The sequence below is a fragment of the Phalacrocorax aristotelis genome, chromosome 2, assembly GCF_949628215.1.
Source record: "Phalacrocorax aristotelis chromosome 2, bGulAri2.1, whole genome shotgun sequence".
Taxonomy (NCBI): domain Eukaryota; kingdom Metazoa; phylum Chordata; class Aves; order Suliformes; family Phalacrocoracidae; genus Phalacrocorax; species Phalacrocorax aristotelis.
In genome coordinates this window covers 153312124-153333897 of record NC_134277.1, presented here as the reverse complement: position 1 = coordinate 153333897, position 21774 = coordinate 153312124, and the positions used below count along the sequence as shown (strand labels likewise).

Below are 21774 nucleotides of genomic sequence, written 5' to 3'. Positions count from 1 at the left end.
ACACAGCTGGTATTGCCATAATCAGCAATTATTTCATTCAGTCGCTTTTGTAAGGGACCAGCCTGCCTTTAGCTTTTGCTGAAACTTCCACTGAAGTCAACAGACTATTTAAGCACTCGGCTAGCATATCCTCTTACTTTATTTCCTTGGTTATTTTTGAGCATCTACCACTTCTAATGCATGTGCCTGTGCACTTATACGTGTCCTTGTAATAACTTAATCTGAACTGATTTTATTCTGTCCTTTGGCAATGACAGGGCAGCTGTCTAGTCGCTCATTTTGTGCAAAGATTACAAAGGATGCAGATGAAACTAGTTCTTAAGGCAGGAACTTAAGAAAACCCTTAAGAATGGCTTAAGAAATGACAAATTTTAAAATGGAACCTGAGTCTCATTTCAGGTATATTTTTTCTGGAGATGGGGCTTGCCCACACTGCAGAGCTGATTTCAGTTATCCTTTTATAGCTGACTTTAAACTCAGTCTGCATTATATCCCTACATTATGCATGATGGTGCTTTTAACTTGTGATACTTATCTGTCAGAGGGGTTAATCTAAGCTTGAGTTAACACAACTCCAGTTATTAACAGGACACAGGCTGTCTCCTCTGGTGCTGGTATTCTACTGTCTGCCCAGAACCTGTCCCTTGCACCAAAAAGGCCTGGAAGTCCCCTCTCAGTTCACACAGGAGCATTTCAGACCCACAGTTCAGCTGTCTGAAGAACAAGGGCAAATACCCAAGCCCTGAAGGGCTTCACACCACACACAGGTGACTAAACAGTTCAGGTGTCTCTTCACAGTGTGGCCGTCTCCATTAGCATGAGACTAAATTGAGCTTAGATAACATAACACTGAAAAGTCAAGTTGTTCTCCCATATTCTTCAAAGTGTTACTGAAAAGTCGGTGAGACTTACATCCTTCCAAGGATTTTGATACCTATAAAAACCAGACCACAGCTTACTTTGTGCATTCATTGATCAAAATTCAATGTTTTTCAATAGCAACCTCCAAGTGAGGAATGGACATACAGGAAAGTATGTATGCCAGGGGCTCATCTACAGGTTGCATATTAAACAGTTTCTAAATGAAAAGGTGGTTTGCTGTGCTACAAAATAAAGTAATCTTTCTGCAGACCTACAGCCCACCGGAACGAGGGGACAGGATGGAATGTGCCTTTTCCAGTATTCCCCACCCACTGACCCAGAGCATGAAACCCACAGAGTTCTTGGAACTGCAAACAGTGTTTGAATTCAGACTAAAACTGGAAAACAGAAACTGCCTTTTTTTTTTTTTTTTGAGTCACATCAGTCAATGCTATTTACAAAATCGGTTTATGGAGACCACAGGTGGACACTCTGACTCATTACACATGAATACTAAATATATCCAAGACAATCTTGGAAAATCCCATAAAGAAAGAGGGAATAGCCGTCTGATTTTTATATTTATAATGTTGGGTTTTGGATGCCAGTAATGGAAATTATATTGTTTTCACAAAAAGCAGGTGAGGGACAGTAAGGGACTGAATGATTGCCAGGCTGCATGTGGCTGGAAGGAGAAGAAGGCTCTAAGCTAGACACGGAGGAAGGTTTGTCATGCTGCCGTAGGTTGCCGTTCGCATTTGTGGCAGGCTGTGGTGAGGTTAGCAATGCATTCCACAATTGTCAGGAGCTGAGCAAATGTTGTGTCCTTTAGCCAGGGTGAAAAGCACACCTGCCCAGGAAGCTGGCATAAAATTTGGTACTGCTTCAGCCCTACTTCAGTGCTACATGGAGAATTTGAGTAGTACTTATGGCCTCATATCCTGCCACATATTTTAGTCTCTCTGATCTTGAAAACCAGGGAGGTCCAAGGCCTGTAATACATACAGGAAAGCAGATAATGGATCCCTTTATGTTTGTCATCACTGAATTCTGTTTTGATGGATGTTTCGGTGCCAAGGCTTCTCGTATTCTCACTGCTGGAGGAGAGCTATTGCTGGACTCCCTGCAGTCCCTGCTTAGCCCTGAGAAATATAACAGGGTGAAACTAAAACAAGACATGTCAGTTCTAGCCTGAAAGCTTGCTTTATACATAAGCTGAGAAACAACAGCTTCTGTTAAGAGGAACTACCTGAGGAACGAGTTAGTGATTCTAATCTATACGCTTTCCTAAATGACCAATCAGTCAATGAACTGTTGGAAGTAGCAACGTGTGGGTGACTGTGAACATAGACACAACGAGAAACTACTGATGCAAAGTCGAATTAAGTAGTCATAATTGTTCTGGCAAAGCTGTATAGTAGAAGTGGTGTCACTTCTCTGTGAAGGCAGTTTTTATCGCGTGGTTTGCTGGTTGAGCAGATGTAATGGGAATTTGCTTGTGAACTTTCTGCCTACTAAGATCTGCTAATTTGGCTCAGCTTGCTGATCCAAATAGACAAAATAGACACAGCTTCAGAAAAGCCACTCTTTTGGTACCCTGAATGACTAAAGTTCAGGAGCTGGAGCTAGAAATACCCAACCAGCCTACCTGCTTGGCTCCCTGCAGTCAGCCTCTAATGAGCTCTCCATTTGTTCTGTGTCTCTCTGTAATGCTCTTTCCAGCCTGCTACTAAAGTACTTCTAATGGCATTTTCTGTTTCTTCGCTGCTTTCAAAGGAGTTGATTCTTCAGCGTATTACGCTTGTTTCCATATCTACTTCAGTAGACTTAAACTAAAATAAAGTATTGCTTGAAATGTCCAGGGTGTTGTTGTTGTCTGTTGAATTTAACTCATCACCAGTGCAGAAGACACAAACAGCACAGCACAAATGGAAAAGTTTATTGCAAAACCAGAAGGATGGCAAAGTAGTATCCCTTTTTTTCCCCTAGAAGAATGAGTGTCTTTGTTTCAACCTTAGGCCCAGCAATTTCTACAAGCTTGCTGTCTGCAAACCTTGGTTCTGCGTTGATCATCATAGTCACATGAAATTATTTAACAGGTGTTTTGTTGCCAAGGTCATATGAAGTTAGTTAATGAAAACTTAAAAGTGAATTTGCCAGCTCATCTCTCATTGAAACACTCTTTTGGCTTAAAAAAACTTGCTGAGTTGTAAGAATGAGCAGGATTGGGCATTTTCCCAATAGTAAGATGCAATAACAGGGAGGAATGCTTGGCTATGTTGTATGGTAAGTGAACAATGCATCCATGAATTTTACATGTTTATATTCGTAGACGCTTCATGACGACTTAGATCTGTGGCTAGTTTTAAATTACCCAGAGCAGGAAAATCACATAGGTGGTTTTGTAAGACTTTTGTAAGTACCCCCAACAAAAAGAAAGGGAAATATAAATCTTTGTTGGGGGAGGTGGACAGGAAACTTTTAGGGGGTAAAATATAATTTTATAGGCCTAACTAGGTTTTATTTAAAGCTCTGCAGTGCCTCTTCACTTCAGTCCAGTTCCAATCAGTACACACTTTGGTCTCCGTTACAAAGAAGCAGCCCAGGGCTTAGCTTTTGATGCTGAACACCTAAAAGCTAAGCCCTGCTTCAGAAGCAGAGCTCCCTCACTGCTGACTTGCCAACTGTCAGTCTCCTCATTGCTGTCTCTCTGCACTCATCGATCTCAAATTCAGGTTGCAGAGTGTCCTGACTGAACGAGAAGGGATAATGTACTCCTTACTCAGAGTGTCCTATGACTTGACGGTTAGGCTCGCTCCTGTGAAGCAAGAGCTGTGGACTCGGGCTCTGTCATCCTAGAAGGTCCGCAAGCCAACTCTCCCTCTTGAGCAAGTACAGTAACCTCCGGGTTACTGTGGAGCTCGCCTCTTCCCACTATCTTTAAATGAAGGTGGCTGTGGCTGCAGGTCTCAATGCACTCCACTCATGTTGTGAGCACACCATCACAACAAATCAAGCGATTTATGGCTGCACTTTCCTTTTGTATGAATCCCAAACAGCCCTAGGCAGGAGAACGGCTTCTGAAGCCTGAGCTCAGCCAAGGTAGTTGTTCTTGTCAGTAGAAGTAATAACTGGAGGTGCCCATCCAGCCACAGGGACATATAATGGATTAAACGCAGCTTTCCTGCATCACTTGGAGTAAAACTCATGCATTTAATTGCATTTTAGGAGTCTTTTTCATTGCAAAGGAGGTTTGACACTGAATGCGTGAATTGTATTCATTCACCTTGTTTAGATATTAAAACATGAAACTATTTACAGGACTTCTGAGGCCCAGAGTTCATCTAAGTGAGTAAGAAATGTTCTGTATTTCAATAAACAAGGAATGAGGCCTTTCAAGAAAGAGTCAAGCCTGTTCTTGTCTTAAAGGCAATTGCTCTTTGACTGCTCTGGCTGCTCTGCATCCTTCAAAGGAGACCACGCTGTGTCAGCTAAATGACTGAAAAAATAGATTTTTTACCAGACAGTGTAAAGTTGGACTCTCTAAAGTGTTTTAAACAAAGTTGAGACACCACAAAACTTCAGTTGAGTACAAATTGTTCTTTGTGCTGCTTCCACGAAGGAAAAACGCACAGAGTATTTCCTTTGCTGAACACAAAAATTCTTCTCACTTTTGCTGCAAAAGATTTGGGTTTAGTTCAAAGGCTTTGCTTTTTAAACCATAAGAATTTCTTGCTACACACTGTGCACACTGTGTAGGTGAGCCTGTGTATACCTTTATGATTTTAAAATAAATATATTACAATTTTAGCATTTTAAAATTCCCCACAACAGCATTCTACTTTAATTCCTTTAACTCTACTCCAAAACCAGGCCAACCAAAAGTCTTTCTTGAACTGATTAGAATCTGAATAAGATCCTCTTTTGCCTAATTTCATTAAATCTGGGAGAAGGGAGGCTTGCATTTATCTTTGTTTTTTCCTCAGTAGTAATATAACAGTTTTTTGGTGACCCAGCACTTCCTTATGTTCCCCAAGGTCTTCTCCCCAAGAGAAAATATTGCCACAACAAACCTTTGAGTCCTGGTCCCATAACATAAAAATTGTATCACTGAGAGGGAAAAGGGAAAAAACTAACAATTCTTCTAACAGAAGAAGAGCCTTGGGGCATCTGAGGATGTGCCAATATCTATTGACTTCATTATGATAAACAATGTAGACAAGAGAGGACTTGTAACATACCTTCTGGTTGCCTGCTCTTCTAAGCGAAGGTTTAGTCACGAAAATTAGTGGGGAAAGGGAAAGGGTGAATATCTGTACGAGAACCTGACTCTTCACAGCAGGACATTTTAGGTAACTCTCTAGAATCTCAAGGGAGTTTGAGAATCAAACTAACAGAAACCAGAAACCATTTCCTCTGACTTAGGAGATTAGTTTCTCCTATTGGAGAAAACTCCAGCTGCAAGGAAATCCGTGGCTGCCTTCCTGCAGTGCCCTCATTATAAATAACAAATGCTTAAAGCAGTTGCTGCTGCAAATATCCTCATGCCACTCCTGCAGTGAATAATCTTCCCAAGCAGTGCTCCAAGCCCATAGGAGCATGGCCCGCTGCTGTGGTCTGAATGAATGGTGTGGCCACCAAAGCCTTCCAGGCTGCGCTCTGATCACCTGCGTTGCCTCAGCCCGGTGGGCTGATCTGCACAGAAGCAGGGTATGGCTCAGCAAAGCAGTGCGGTCCTGCCAGTGATGTCCAGTGGGCTGGATCTCCATCGTCTTCTTCAAAGCCAGGACATGCTCAGCTATGAGAAGAATACAGCTGGAGCTGGGAGCTGTTGTCTTGCTGTGTTTGTATGAGGCAGCAGCTCCTGCTGAGGCTGGAAAGACACCCTCCTTTTTTTTCTCTCTCTACTTAGGCCACTGGTCTCAAGCCATGAATCAGGAAAAGGACATACTCCGAAAAAGCAAAGAGAGTGTGTACAAAACTCATGAACACTGAATTCCAGAAATTCCCTCGGCTCAAATCCTAGCTCCAGTGGTAATGACAAGAAACTAGCACAGCCAAAAGCAGAGCCTAAGGACCAGGAAACGAGGTGATCAGATCTGCAGTGTCTGTTGTCCCCCTCAGGCAGCTAGTAAATATTGTTAGGCTCAAATTCCCAGGGACAGGGCCTGATTAACATTTTTCCAGAATATACAGATACCTCGTAAGCAGAATATAATAATGCAATGCTGTTCTTCTCACAGAGCCTACTGAACACTAGGTTCTTAAGCATATTGTACACTATGAGTTATTTAGTCAACCTTATTGGTTACGTTGGAGAAATGCTGCACCTTTCTTTTTAATCTAAAGCAAAGCTGTGTTTTTATACTTTTGCACGTGCTGTAGTTGGCAATGATTAACAGCTACGTGTCTCAGCAGTTTCTTTTTTCTTCCTTACATTTTTAATAAAATGCAATGGAAATTCAATACGCTGATCCATATTCTCCCTTCTACCCACATAATTTCTCAGAGCTGTCAGATCTCATTTGCAAGTGTCCCTTCTTCTGTCATCAGAAAATTATGTCAATATTCCACACCACCTGATGCATCCTCTTGCCACTTTATCTAAAGATCAGAGAAAACATATGTAAGTACTAACCAAAGCATAAACATTTAGAACTGTTGGGCCTGGAAACAATGCAGTTTGCAGAACATGTTGTCTTTATTAAAACTTACATGAATAGCATCAAAGTGAAAAGGCTGGATGTGTGCAATGATCTCATACACGAGTTATTACCTCTGAAATATAAATATTGAAGGAGCTCTGGAAATGTGTTGTTTCCCCTGACTATTGGAAAGAGCACAAACATAAAAATGTATGAATCCAACTTAAGAGTTTTCCTGTAAGGAATGTATTATGGAGAACACTGGGAAGGCTGAGAAATTGTATGTGAGCTGATACCTGAAAAAAAAAAGGGGGGGGGGGAGAAAAAAAACCCTCTTAAAATGGAGTGGAATGCATCATTTGTATTTATTTGTCTCTTCAGTTCCATGGAATGCAGATCTAAGTTGATTCACAATTAAGAGAGTCTTCAACTGGAAAGACTGAAAGGCCATTGAGTTTCTTTACTGGAAAACCCTGTCATCAGTCAAAACCTTGCCTAGGAAAGGAGAAGGCTGTTGTGATTCCAGTGTGAATTCCACTGTGTAATGAATTGAAATCCCTGCCAGTCACTGGCAAAGTTTAACCTTGGGATACCTCATTCAATACTTTTGTAGATGATGAATGCTTGAAGAGAAACATTTTATATGGTGCAGTCTTAATATATTCACTGTGCTATGATATACCTGTGACAAATGTAGGAAACAAGAAAAAAGGGGCCACAACTACCCATCCACTTCTTAGTTGTAGCCATTGGCGAGAACTTGCAATGGCTGCAGCGATACTGCCAGCCATTCTTGGAAGAAACACCACCACAGAGGGCAATTAATACTGCTTGTTTATTTTCTGGCAGCCTGCAATACATACTGGGCCACGGAGGGAGAGCCAGAGGCCGCTTTAATCTTCAAGAATTAGCAATAACATGCTGTGGCAGGATTTTAGAGATCAGACTGAATCCATATTAGCTTTACTGCACTCTCAAAACATTGAGACCACACGGATGCTAGTATTTTCCTGTACACCCATAAATGCCGCTCAGATTCTGGCACTGAACATCTGATTTTATTTTATTTTATTTTATTTTATTTTATTTTATTTTATTTTATTTTATTTTATTTTATTTTATTTTATTTTATTTTATTTTATTTTTAAATTTCATTTCATTTCTTTATTTTATGTTTTATTGTTTCCCTCCCTGAGTTACTTCTCCTCAAGCCTGCCCCTTAAATTCCCTGTGACTGAAGAGCACATTTCCTCCATCTCCTGTCTCTGACTGGCAGAAACAGCCTTAAAAGATCAAGAAACAGGCAGATGGACTGTTCTTGGTGTTTCTCCCAGGAATGAAGGTTTGGTTGCCAGTGGCTTTAGTATCATTGGAAGAGGCAGCTGCTATCCTGCAGCCAAGTGGGAGGATTAAATGATTTGGGGACAGTGAGTTCACCCAGGAGAGAAGGAGTGGATGGAGAAGACATTGTCTTGGCACTGTGAGTTGCTTTTGTGTTGGGAGAGGAAGTGCCTGGACTAGGCTGTGCTGGGAGGTACAGACTAACCCAGAAATGACTAAAAAAAATGGCCCTTGAAACATGATTTGAAGCAGAGCCTACAGCATGTCTGCAGTGCACATGAGATAAATCCTAGAAATGGTTGGAAGGGACATCTGATTGCAACAAAAGGATGAGTCTTACTTTAAAGTACTCAGAAAGGATGAAAAGGCCCCCTAGAAAAATTGACTGGGTGCTAAGACTGACAGGTGCTACATGACTGCTGGGAAATGTAGTACCTGATACTGCCCCGCAACGGGCAGAGGATGTGCCTTGCTTAGATAAAAGCACTGTGGTATATTTAAGAGCCTCAGCCATCCTTGACCTTGCTTCTGATTCCCCAGGAGGGACTGGTGTAGCCAGGGGAAAAAATTATTGTTCTATATGTGCACCCAGGTTTCTCTCAGCCTCTTAAGGGCTCCCCTGAAGAAAGGGTCTATTAGAAGATGCTCCCCTGCCACTGCAAAGCTGCTCATAGGATATTAGTCAATATACATTAATTTTTTAGTGATAAGAGTCCATAGGTGTATTCCTCTGTGCTTCCTCAGCTGGTTGGCATGAATACCTCCCCTGCTTTCATGTGGAGAACAGACCCCAAACTCAGCCCTGCACTTTGAGCTGCTTGAAAATTTGAGCCTTGCTACTCCCCCCATATCTGATCAAGCATTTCAAACTCATTCTGCACCTACTTACTGCTTCTTAGACCTGCTAGGCAAGCACTATCAGGGACACAGGAAAAGAAGCTCTACTGGGAGAGATTTTTCTTCTCTGTTTCCTGAAAAAGGCCTCTGGCCAGTATTAGGAGAAAATTATTTTCTATGTGTAAGCCTTCTTCCTGGTGTTACTGGCAAAAACAAGAGACAGGTTTAAATAGCTCCTGGGTGGATCTCCTTTTGAAACCAACACCCCCAGCTCAAGGCCTCCTGCAGACTGTGTGCCCTCCCGATGTGCCCCTAACACACAACACATCTTTGCCTCCAGGTACAAGAATTTATAGGAGACTGGTGGAACGGTATTTGGAGGAAAAGGCACACAGTCTTAGCGGGATAAAACAGCAATATGTCTATATGAATGATAAATAAAAATATCTCCCCATGTAACTCTGCCAAGAGTTCATTAATTTGGTTTCCTGCCTGCTGGTGTAAACATCCAACAGCAAATGTCCTGTAACCACACAACTTCATCCTTCCACCTCTGCTAATCCTCTCTCCCAGTGTGGCAGCAGTGGGTATAACAGGCCTAAAGTCTTCAGGTGCACTTGGAAAGCCTCTCCCTAAACCTTTCGAAAATGTTGCCTGGTTCTTTCCTGAGGCTTTCAAACCTGTTGCAGCTCTTGTGATTTTGGAGTCAGTTGATAGGGAGCAGTAGTTGACATAGTTCAGGACTGCATCTGTTCCCTAGAAAGGACCCTGAGAAGCCAGTGGAGACCTTCTGCTCTCTCCAAATAAAGTCAGCCGTAGCTGACAGGTTTTGTAGCTACGGAGCTGTTTTAGCTGTACAGCTATTTTGGTAAAGAGATTTCCAGAGAGAGGAACAGCAACTCTGAAATACAGTGAGAGCACCTGAGTCTAGTACAACTGGCATGCAGTCTCCACGATGGGCTCTCTGGCACCTCACCATGCTCAAGAGTGAGGGAAAAGTGGGGCTCAGTGCACCCAATGATAAGCACGAGTAAATGCCATTTCCCATTCTTCATTCCCTTTACCTCAGAGCTTACGTTCATGTCGAGTGGTGGATAGCTCTATGGCATCTACCCTTCATCACCTTCAGGGGTAGCTCTGTGTCCTCTAGAGCAACAGACCCAAAATTTTATTGGCCTGTGACAATATTGACTGAAAATATGTTCTGGAACAACACCATTTATTCTTATCAGCTTGGGTTTTGGTAGTAGCAGTTATGCCCGGCTACACTTAATGCCAGAAGTTGGAGAATCTGTAATTTTGCCCGTAAGGCACTTCTCTAAAGCTTCAGGTTACAGAGCTTGCATACTATTTGCTAGGATTGCACGGTCTTCTGAAGCTGTTCCCTGTAACATCAGGTTTAGCCACTGGCATAAATATAGATATTTGGCAAGGTATATTTCTGGTTAAGACTCTGAAGGTGCATGAGGTAAAGAATTAAATGCTTTCCAAGTTCAAATATATAAAATGTGCCATGCTATTTAGCATAGCTGCGGAGAGGGAGAAAGAACATTTACCAGCAGACTGGGTGAATCAAAATGCCAGGGTAGTTTCTGACAAACATTATTTAACTTGCATCATTGCTTATATGGATTTTCAATGTAGTATGAGAAATGCAAACTGGTCATATTTCAGTGTAACCCTCTATTAGGGAAACATTTATAATTTCAACCCAGAGTATATGGGTAACAAGATAGCCTTGTTAGCAAGCTGCGTGTCTGAATGAGTCACAAGCCTCTTACACCATCATACGGATCAGAGAGAATCCAAATCTGTGAAGATTTCCCTTTGGATCTGTGGATTTTCTACAGGTGCATCTCCTTCTATTTGCCACCATTGGATCTCTTTGTAGAATGGAAATTTGAGGTCTGTGATCTTCCTAAAGTGGGCCTTATCTGATAACTTTGCCAGACACCTATTCCACTTGAGTTTTTGAGAGGGATTAAAGAGGTAAGCTTGCTTACCCAGTCTGAATCTTCTTTTTGTGTAGACATGTACCAAGCAGATATTCACCCTGTTTTGGTCTATACAGCAATATTAAAAGTCATAAGCTTTTCTTGTCCTGTTTTTTTTTTCTGATACAGTTGCTTTGGAAAGGGGCATAAGGATATGTTCAAGTGATCTTCTGAATGTGGTTTTATGTGTGAGTTGACTCTTGAAGCCCAGAAAACTGTTACAGAGAAATGGAGGAGAAAAAAATATTTACAGTATATTTTTATTCTGCCTTTATTCTGACATTTTAAAATTACTTAGCATAACATAAAAAGCTGGCACCAGGGAGAGACAGAGACGAGTAACTGGGGAAGGCTGAACTCTCTGTCTAGGACACTCAGGAGTAGTAAAATCCAGTCTGTAGCCAGAGGGATATATCTGGTTGACAGAAGGGATAGAAGGTTTTGCTCCCTGAGACCAACTGAAAACCAGGATTACTCTGCTGCCATTCACCCCATTACAACATTATAACCTGCCTCAAAATAAAGTACTTTGAAGTTTGTTGAATACTCACATTTGGTATCCAAGATATTTTTTAGCCTTAGTACGGCCAGACTGAAACTTCCCAATCCTATTTTGAGAAAATGGGTAAGTCATACCATTCACAATGGGTTAAGGGTGAATTTCCCCTTTCAGTGCAATAACTTCAGTTTAACACCCCACAACGGAACAGAAGCTTATTTTACTTTACGTTGTCATGACTACACCCAGAAATACCATTGGGGAGATGAAGCAGTTTTTTGATGAAAGTTAGTTTTTTAGCAAGTCTCCATTAAAAAAAAAATCCTTTGAGTGACACCTGTTGGGAAGATCCATCTGTAAAATTAAGACATACTTTGTCAATGAGGCTATACAATGATGACTGAAAGACAGACAGATATCTTCCAGAGAGAACTGAAGGAGAAGTACTCAAACATTTAAGAAAGAGAGATTTAACTTTCACAAACTGCTAAAGGAAGAGGGAAATCCTCTTTCTTGACATTTTAACACCGGTGCTTTCCTGGAGGATTCTGTTATAGTCAAACATAACTTATTTACAATAATTAGGTTAAGTTCAGTGACTCATGTTATGCAGGAGAAAAGGCTACATGACCTAATGATCCATTCTGGCCTATGAATTGTTTAAATGTAACTAGTTATTTTATGCTTTTTTTTTTTTTCCTCAATTCAACATAGCATAGCAGTTAGTCAAGATAGAATTTGGTTATTCCTAGTAAGGAAGTGATAGATAAATGTGGGTAATGTTCGCTTGAAGATTTCAGTGGTCTGCACTTCTTGATGTGGTTTCTTTCATGGTTTTGCACATGAAGGACTCCGCAGAATGTGGGACATGACTGAGCTAATGGTCTGAGGTTATATGGTATGATATCCACTTCTTACCAAAAACCATAAAGCTCATTTGAATAGGCTGCAGAAAACCTTTTCCAGGGAGATCACAGCATGGGGTCTTCTCCTTTGATGTCATGTTCTTCATTGTGAAATTTCAACTGGTACTGAAGATAATAAGGGTCAAATTATCAACAGGGCAGAGAGTTGTGCATGGAGGGCACAGAAGGCCAATGGTGGCTCTGGTCTAGTAGTTAGTTCTGTAGCTGCCCTGGGCCCTGCATACACTGAATATATTGGGTATGCTGGTTTCCATACTGCTCAACAGCTACCAAGGACCTGTAGGAAGCCCTGATTTGCTTGCAGGACCTTGTACCTACTTCTGTTCCTTTCTGCATGCATGGAAGATTACTCATTTGGAGGGGACAAAGATTCCAGTAATTTGGGTGCACACTGCTACACTGACTTGCTCTTAAACTCAGAAAGTTCTTCCTGTACCTCCTACTTAGTGGCACCCAGGACATCTCCAGCAGGAAAGGCATGGTGTGTGAAACAGTTCACCTGGAGGATGGATGAGTTATCATCCTGAGAACATGTGAGGTTCCACAATTTCAGGCAGGGGGAACAAAATGAGTACCCAGCTGCATCCCACCCAGCTTCAGCTTACAAAGCTGGTTGGAAAACAGTGATCCTAAACTTGTTTCTGGCATCACCCTTTCTCCTTGTGCTTTACTACCTCAACGTCTGCCATTAATGGGCTGTGTTTTCAGTGTTTTTGTGTCATTTATTGTGGCAGGAGTGATGCCTGTTACAAGTTTGCCTTTCAGTGCAATACATAAAAGAGAACAGACCAGCATGTAGCATCCTAAAAATATTATTTTTGTATTTTTAATACCTTATGAGAACACATTCATTCATAAAACCATGAGAGGGCAGCATTCTCTTTATCATTCATATCCTCTTTCTGCTGGAAAATTAAGAGTGACTTTCTTTAACATTCATCTCATAAACCACAGAGCAGTGTTATATATAATTCAGGGCTTGGTTCAATACTCTTTGTAATCAATAGGAATGTTTCCCTTGATTTAAATAGGTGTTGGACTGAGGCTTCAGTTGTTCACAATGACATCAGGAAGAACTGTCTGCATAACTTAGAAGATACTGAAAATAAACAGTCAGGAAATAATTTTGGTGGTGGTTAACCATTGGAACAAAATACCAAGAATACTGGTGTATTCTCCACTTCTTGGTGTCATTGAATACAGACTAGATGTCTCTGGAAAAAAGTGGACAAAAGCTGCTGGGTTCAATACTGAGGTAGCAGCGTGGTGTTCTGTGAACTGCATGGCATAAAAGAGAAGTTGATGCTGTATGTATGCAGACAAGATAAACCATACTTTTTTTTAATGTTAGTGATTAATCAGTTGAACAACACCTTAAGGTTTTGGGGATTGATTTTACAATCAAAATGGTATGTATTTCCACAGGATCTTCTCTAAGTCAGTTCAGAGCTTTTGCATCATCTGTATTACACAAGCAGTCAGGTTTGCTAAGCAAAATGATCTCTCTGGCTCTGGAGTCCATTAATCTGGCCAATATGATTAATCTAGCCAATACGGTAGTTTCAGTGCAAAATTTTACAGCTGTCATGTGATCCTTTGAGCAACATGTAATACATTATTGTAGCAATAAATGATGGGGGGTTTTAGAAGAATTAACTGTGCATTTTTTTGAAAATTAGAACAGCTTAAGATGGAGAGAGAGGTTTTGAAAAGAGGAAGCAGAATTGTTTGCCTCCAAATAATTGCTTCAGAAATAACTTTGGTCACAAGAAACTACAGATTTTTAACCAGATTAATATTTCAGCATCTCACAATGTCGGTCCAATGTAGAGTGGTAAGTGCTAATTAGCATTCTTGCTTGCAGTTTCAGCAGAGAGGAGGAGTACTTAATGAACACGGAAACCGAGCTATTCTTTCTATACTGCTTGACATGGTGACCCAATTCCGACCTCTGCGGGTTTGTGATGAAATTGTGTTTTCTTATTTGTTTGCTTCGTCTCCTGCTGGTGAGGGAAATTCCTGTATGTCTCTTATTCACTGTATTTCAGTCATTTCAACACCCCTAAAATGATGCACAAAGTTTTCACTGTGAATACCCTTAGGAGGTACCACAAACTGTGGTTTCACAGAAAAGTCATTGGGACAAATGCAGTGGTGGGCAAACGTACGCAATTCAGAGCGAGTGACATGCCCCAAGCAACCATCCAGCATGTGAGAAAGCAAAGGACCTCCACAAGGGTTGGCAGTAAAAGAAATAAAAATGTTATTTGATCTATATCTACTTGCATTTTCTTTCACTGATATGCACTACTTAAAAAGGTTTCCCATTTTTTTGTGTGGAAAGACATTGTGTCTATCTTTGATTTTTAATTAGGACCATCATAAAGAAAAATGTTAAATTTCTAGTTATGTTCTGAAGACTACTAAAGGGTGTTAGCATTTGTTAACTTGAAATATTTTCACATTGTTTCCATAACAAAGAAAAAATGTGAAGTATTATTTAATTTCCCGTAACTTGCAGTATAAAAATGAATTCAATAACAAGTGAGCTTTGCCAAGACGGCTGTGTATTTTTTTGCAGAAATAATGTAGTTGGTTCAGACTAGCCCACGTTTTACATGGGGTTTGAATTAGTGCTTTTTCAATGGATCTTAAAAGCTTTTTTTTTTCTCTGCTGTTCAACTCAGTAATGAAGCTCCAGTTCAGGAAGGCACTTCACTAAAGCCAGTTGGTGGCCAGTCACAAGTGGTGTTACCCAGGGCTCAGTGTTGGGGCCAGTCTTGTTTAATATCTTTATCAATGAGCGCACCCTCAGTAAGTTTGCAGGGGACACCGAGTTGGGTGGCAGTGTCGATCTGCTCAAGCATAGGAAGGCCCTACAGAGGGACCTGCACAGGCTGGATCAATGGGCTGAGGCCAATTGTATGAGGTTCAAAAAGGCCAAGTGCCGGGTCCTGCACTTTGGTCACAACAACCCCATGCAACGCTACAGGCTTGGGGAGGAGTGGCTGGAGAGCTGCCTGGAGGAAAAGGACCTGGGGGTGTTGGCTGACAGCTGGCTGAACATGAGCCAGCAGTGTGCTCAGGTGGCCAAGAAGGCCAACAGGATCCTGGCTGGTATCAGCAATAGTGTGGCCAGCAGGAGCAGGGCAGTGATCGTGCCCCTGTACTCAGTACTGGTGAGGCCCCACCTCGAATACTGTGTTCAGTTTTGGGCCCCTCAGCACAAGAAGGACATTGAGATGCTGGAGCGTTTCCAGAGAAGGACAACAAAGCTGGTGAAGGGTCTGGAGAGCAGGTCTTATGAGGAGTGGCTGAGGGAACCGGGGTTGTTTAGCCTGGAGAAAAGGAGCTGAGACCTTATCACTCTCTACAACTACCTGAAAGGAGGTTGTAGCGAGGTTGGTGTTGGTCTCTTCTCCCAAGTAACAAGCGATAGGTTGAGAGGAAATGGCCTCGAGTTATGTCAGGGGAAGTTTACATTGGATATTAGGAAAAAATTTCTTTACTGAAAGAGTGGCCAGGCACTGGAACAGGCTGCCCAGAGAGATGGAGGAGTCGCCATCCTTGGTGGCATTCAAAAAACATGTAGAAAAGGCATTTCAGAGCATGGTTTAGGAGACATGGTGGTGTTGGGTTGATGGTTGGACTTGATGATCCTAGAGGTCTTTTCGAACCTTAATGATTCTATGATTCACAGTGTGAGTAACCCTATTCAAATCCATGGGCTACTGACACACTTGGAGTTGGACATGTGCTTACATATCTCAGGAATGAGGGCCTGGCATACAATGAAATTAGCTGATGTGTGAGGTACCTGCACATGATTTGAGTCTCACCTAAGTTTTGATTTGATGTATGACATAGTGCCTGCTGCTCTTAATTGGCATGTGGGATGCCACTGCCTCATGTTTGACCTTATCTTCATCTTATTTATTCTGGTAACATTAAAGAGGGCACAGCCCCATTGGGAGTGGTGTAAAACAGGGAAGTATAAAATGCAAATAGTTAAGACAGGTCCCAAAAGAAATGTCACAACATGCAAGGAAATTGAGTAAGGTAGTAGCAGCAAGCAAGGTCATAGCTTTATGCCTCTTCCTTTTTTGGATGGAAGATGGGGTGAGGTTGAGGAGGGAAGGTTGAGGGAAAGGCAGCAAGGCTGCTTGAAGATGTTGAGATGGAGATAAGGGGTGGAAAAAACTGCACTCTTCACTGTAGGGCAATGGAAATCCACTCAAGAGTGCTCAAAGGTCCTTGACCTGGGTTCTACTCCAAACGGACGGATTAACTCTCCCCTTCTCATTGAATTGGCAAGGAAAGCCAATAGGATGCCGGGTTACATCAACAAGGGCATCATCAGCAGAAATAAAGTCTTTATCCCACTCTACTCAGTGCTTGTCAGGCCACACCTGGAATACTGGGTTCAGTTTTGGTCTGTGCTATTCAAAAAGATGGGGACAGGCTGGAGATGGTCCAGAGAAGGGCCACAAAGATGATCAAAGGACTGGGAAGCTGCCATGTGAGGAAAGGCTGAAGAACTGTTTGTTCAGTCTTCAGAAAAGAAGGCTTAGGGGAGATTTTATAGCCATATTCCAGTATTTAAAGGGAAGACTCCCTTTTTACAAGGAGTCACATGAGAAATACAAGGGGTAATGGATACAAGTTACTCCTGGGGAGATTCCAATTGGACACAAGAGGAAAATTTTTCACAATGAGAACAATCAGCCATTGGAATAATCTCCCCAGGAAAGTGGTGGATTCCCCAACATCGGACACTTCTAAGATTGGGCTGGAGAGGGCGCTGGACCGTCTTGTCTAGACTGTGCTTTTGCCAAGAAGGGTTGGACCAGATGATCCTTGATGTCCCTTCCAACCTGGTACTCTATGATTCTATGATTTATAAATAATCAGCCATTTGCCAAGTCTCCTTTCAAGGTCGATGCATGACTGGAGTGTGTATTTGCTGCCACTTGATAGTATCTTTTAAACAAAAGCCTCTACAACTGCATGGCAGCGTGAGGAGAGATGGAGAGAGAACCACCACTGTCTGGTTTTTGCTGTTGCCAGAGTGGCCGATGAATCTCCTTCGCCACCCTTCTCATCTGCATGTCTGGCTTTAGCTTGCTTTTCTCTTTTCTGTGCACTGCTGTTGTGGAAGGCCATGGATTTTGACTCATTTTAACAGTCAGCTGATGTATTCAACAGGGAGCTTATTTTGCTAAATAAGCTACAAAGCAAAACACCAAGAAGCATATTGCAGCGAAATAAAATACAGACTCTAATTGATGCAGTAGTTTTGAATAAATCTTTCCATTGTCACAGTCAGCGCACTAAATGCCAAGGCCTGTCAGCACCACTTCTTAGTTACCTACCCAAGGTAATTATATAGCTCTTCTCACTGCAGAATCCAACTGCACCCCAATTTGAGGTATTAATCTGTTAGAAATCCCAGTTTGTTTGTTTTTTTTACACAAACACAGTAAAAAACCAAGGCAAAAATAAATGACAGGCTCCATCTTGCAAGATAGTCAGATCCCATCTCTGCTTGCAGAGCCAAAATAACTTGGAGATCACTGTAGATGTCTTGCTGGGAGTGTGTGGGTGAGGCGGTGCCACAGCAGAGAACTGAAGTCAGCTCTTTAAAGAGCCTTACACTGGGCCACCCATCCTTTTGTGGAGAAATGGCCTTGGGGAAGTGATGTGCAATTTCTTCGTTCTCCTTTTACGTCCATACTCCCAGGCAGTCCCAGTCCCTGTGGGCACGAGGCCGAACATTCGATTTAACAAACATTTGCAAACAGCTCATGCCACCCACACACAAAGTTTATAAATAGTAAGTTTGCTGCATTTAGTTATGGAACTGTGATGCTTTTCATCCCTTTGCAACTTCACACTCCACATGTGAGCAGGAACAGCAGCCACTTTGTCCTTGGAGTTGCTGGAGTCTGTACAAAAGAGAGGCAACCAGTGCACATTTATGCTGAAATTTTACATCTGTCCCTCTGGGTGGCTACCTAAGGGTACTTCCACTCCAAACATGTAAAATCATTTTATAGGTGGAACAGGGGGAAAAATGAACCCCTAGTTTATGAGAAATATGAGGTGGTAGGAGCAGAAAAGTGGATGTCACTGATGCAGTCTTCTGTTATTGCAGACCAGACATCACATGGTCCACTTCACAAAATTAATGGTTCCATGAAAAAAAAAAGTTCTGATACCAGTCTGGCCCCAAACTGTGTCCTGTGTGCCTCATTGCCTGCAGCTGGCATCCCTGGGTTGTATGTCAGATTGCAGTTAGGTCTTTGAAATGAGAAGATAAAGAAAGGCCTTTTGTGGCATTTTGTGCAGAATAGTTTAAATTAATTTAACTGTTCAGGCTTCCAGAACTGATATTTTTTTGGGGGGGAAAAAAGGTCAATTTTTAATTTTCTCAGTTTTCTTCTGTTATTCACAGGTGGTCTCTTTCGGTTCTCCTGTTACACTAAAGGGCCAAATTTATCTGTATAAATCTATTTAGTTCAAGATTCTGCTATTGTGAAGAAATCCCATTGTATTTAACAAGAGGTATTCAGGCAGACCCTATAAAAAAACCCGTATTATTCTCCTGCAAAATCTGCCCTTAAAACCTTTTAGAATTTATTCATGATAGTCTGTAGGGTTGGTTTGGTTTTTTTTTTTTTTGAGACTACTATATGGCAGGGTTATAATTTTGTATTAAATTCTAACAGCTCAAAAAGTATGAAAAGATAATAATTTTCTATTAAATGCTAAAGGACTTTTCTCCATGAGGATATAAGGAAGCCCTACAGGAACTGGTGGTTATGCTGCAGAAGGATTTTTCAGGCTTAGAGAGCTTGGGGGAGGGTGTCTGAGTGCATTAGTATTCACTCCACATTCTTGCCTGCTGTTCCACATGCACTGTTTTGTACCTCCATAAACTGCGCTGGATGCAGATCAAAATTATTTAAAAGAATTCACAGGAAGGGAAAAAAAAAAACCAAGAGCAGCAGTTTCTATGTATTTCCACATTGCATTCATTTTCATTGACATTTACTGTTAGCCTTTTCATAGCAATATGAAAAAAGATGGCAGAAGCAAGAAGGGAAAGGCTTTCTCTGATAAGAAAGGCTTTTACATTTTAGAGAGGAGTTCTCACCACAAATCAGAGTGCTGTTAGCTTTCCTTGTGCAGTCAGCATCAACAATTTAAAGCAGCAGCACTGAATTCTTTAACTGAAAGGACACTTTAAAATTATTATTATTTTTTCTTGTTTGCAGTATCTGCCTTTACATAGGAAGAAGTATGTTCACCTCTTCAGTGTTAACCCTTTTTAACAGGGCGAACATTCACTTCTCTCTTTTTATTTTTTGCTTCTTAAGACTCTTGAAACCCAAGCCAGTCCAAGAGCAGACCTAGCCAAGGAGCCATGCTTCTGGCTCCCCAGGTTGAAATCATAGCAGCAGAAACACTTATTGCAAAATTTCATGAAAGATCACGTGGGCAGGACCACCTGCAACACATGGCTCTATCAAGCAAGTTCTGCTTTGCTCCTGCTAAAACACTGCTTCTTACTAATAGCTTGGAGGGACAAGCCTTTAATCTGTTGTTCACTGAGACAAGCCTGGTTCATGGCCCGCCACCTCTGACTCTAGGCTCCTTCCTTATTATTTGTCCTAGTAGTGATATTCTTGAATCCTCATTCAAAAGGAACATGGTAATAGGCAAAATTGTCTCACAGTACAAAGCTGTATTGCCTACTTTGATAGCAGGCCAGAAGAATTCTAGTATCTCTAGAAATATGAAAGTATATGAAGATCCCCATGCAAAAAGAAGATGCAGAGGCTAGAAAGTTGAGGGGGAGCATCAAAGACAAAATCCCCCAAATGCTGGGAGCAGACAAGCTTAGAAGAACGCTGAGAGGGAAGCTTACAATTTTTTAGAAGGGTGAATAAAGGTGGATTCAAGTAAGAGGTACATCTTACACACACACGTACATACAGAAAAGTCAAACATCCAACGCTTCAAATGCACATTGCATGAAATACAGCAAAGCCACAGTGCTAACTGAGGCACCGTATGATAGAAGCAAAATCTTTAAATCAACAGCATTGCCTTGTGGACAATAGTCACTTGTCTCTGGGCAATCTTTGTAAAAGACCCTGGTCCCTGCTGGGTGAAGCGCTGGAATTTGTGCTGTTGCTCTCAGGGTGCCACCCTGCTGCGCATATGGTGATGGAGAATACATATGCATGAAGCTGACAGTTAGTTTAGCTTCCACCAAAGCTTAATTTAGCTCACTTGTCAGCACAGAATAAGAGAAATTAATAACAATAATTAATAGTTCTTTTAACACAGTGAGTAAAGAGCGGCATGTGATAAAAATGCTAGAACTGGGGAAACTTCAGAGCTAGGAGACAAGGACTGTGCAATGCACTCCACATTGCCAAGGAGGTAAAATATACTTTGTGGGGCACTGACGGACTAAACAAAAGAGAAAGTCTGGTCAGAGGGAACAAAGGAATGCGCTGGATCATCCAGGGAGGATGTAGCGCAGTCCATGCCGGCTGGAATGCATCTCCTGAGGAGGCTGAAATTCCTTCCACCTTCTCCCCCCTCCTTTTTTTAGTTTTCAACCGTCTTGGCCAAGAAAAGGACAAAAGCTTTATTATGCCTGAAGTTTGGCCACATGCAAAAGTACCTAAAAGGTGCTTCAGAGCATTTGTACATGAGCAAGTGCTATTTCTGCAGGGACATGGCAAGCTTTCCGAGTGACTTTTGCCATCATCCACAAATTGCATATTCCTTCTGTGTAACTTCACAAAGGTCCCTCCTTTTTTTCTTGGCTTGCACCACCACACTTCCTTTGAAGCCAGAAGCTGCAGAGCTGACACTGTACAAGGAATTTCAAATAAATTCTGATAGCTGTTTTGGGGAGGAAACATCAGGCGTTCATTATTGATTTCGTTACTTTATTGGGATTGTGTATAGTCATAAGTGGGGCTTTTTGAGGGTGGTGCTGCACAAAGTCCAAGGAAGGCAGCATACTTTCTTAAGAAACTTTAAAATGTTTTTAAAAATATAGCAAGTAGACAGCAGAGAAGTACATTCCATTTTTATAACATGTATACACACATATATTGCATACACTTAAAAAAAAAAATCTTCCTTTATACTTGCCTGGCCTGCCCCTCAGACACTCACCTCTCACAGGCAGTGGGTTGCTCTCAGAGAACATGGATGGACTAGAAAGTAGAGTGTCTTCAAACTTCATTCAGGAAGGGTGTCCTATGAACGGAGCACAGTACCAATGAAGACATAGAGATGGGTGTGGGAAAATGGGCAAACTGAGGCTGGCCTCCGTGGCATGGTGAACGAAACAGAAGCCACATGAAAGAGACACATGAAGATAATTAGGAAGGGAAAGGACCATGTCTCTCTCAAAGGTGTGGACAAGATGCTTTGACTCAATTCAGTGGGAAAGGGAGAGGCTGTTGGAGAAGCCTAAAGGACCATGGTACTGATATGCCAGAGGGCAAGATCAGAAACTTTCTACAAATAAGGGCACAAGCAATGCTTTATGTGTCTGCAATGACTGGATTTGTAATGTTATCTACATACTTCACAGGACTGACATACAAATTGCTTGATATTTGCAGCTGAAAAATACCACT

The 21774-nt window shown here is 41.7% G+C and overlaps 1 protein-coding gene across 10 annotated transcripts in view; it reads left to right on the top strand.

Annotated features, from left to right (window-relative positions):
* TNFRSF11B (TNF receptor superfamily member 11b) overlaps window positions 1-21774 on the top strand; it is a 102433-nt gene that overhangs the window by 58321 nt on the left and 22338 nt on the right. For all 10 annotated transcript variants that reach the window (XM_075085653.1, XM_075085659.1, XM_075085662.1 and 7 more), the window contains one exon: window positions 13968-14109. The gene's annotated coding sequence lies outside the window, so the exon portion shown is untranslated. The remainder of the gene's footprint in view (window positions 1-13967; window positions 14110-21774) is intronic.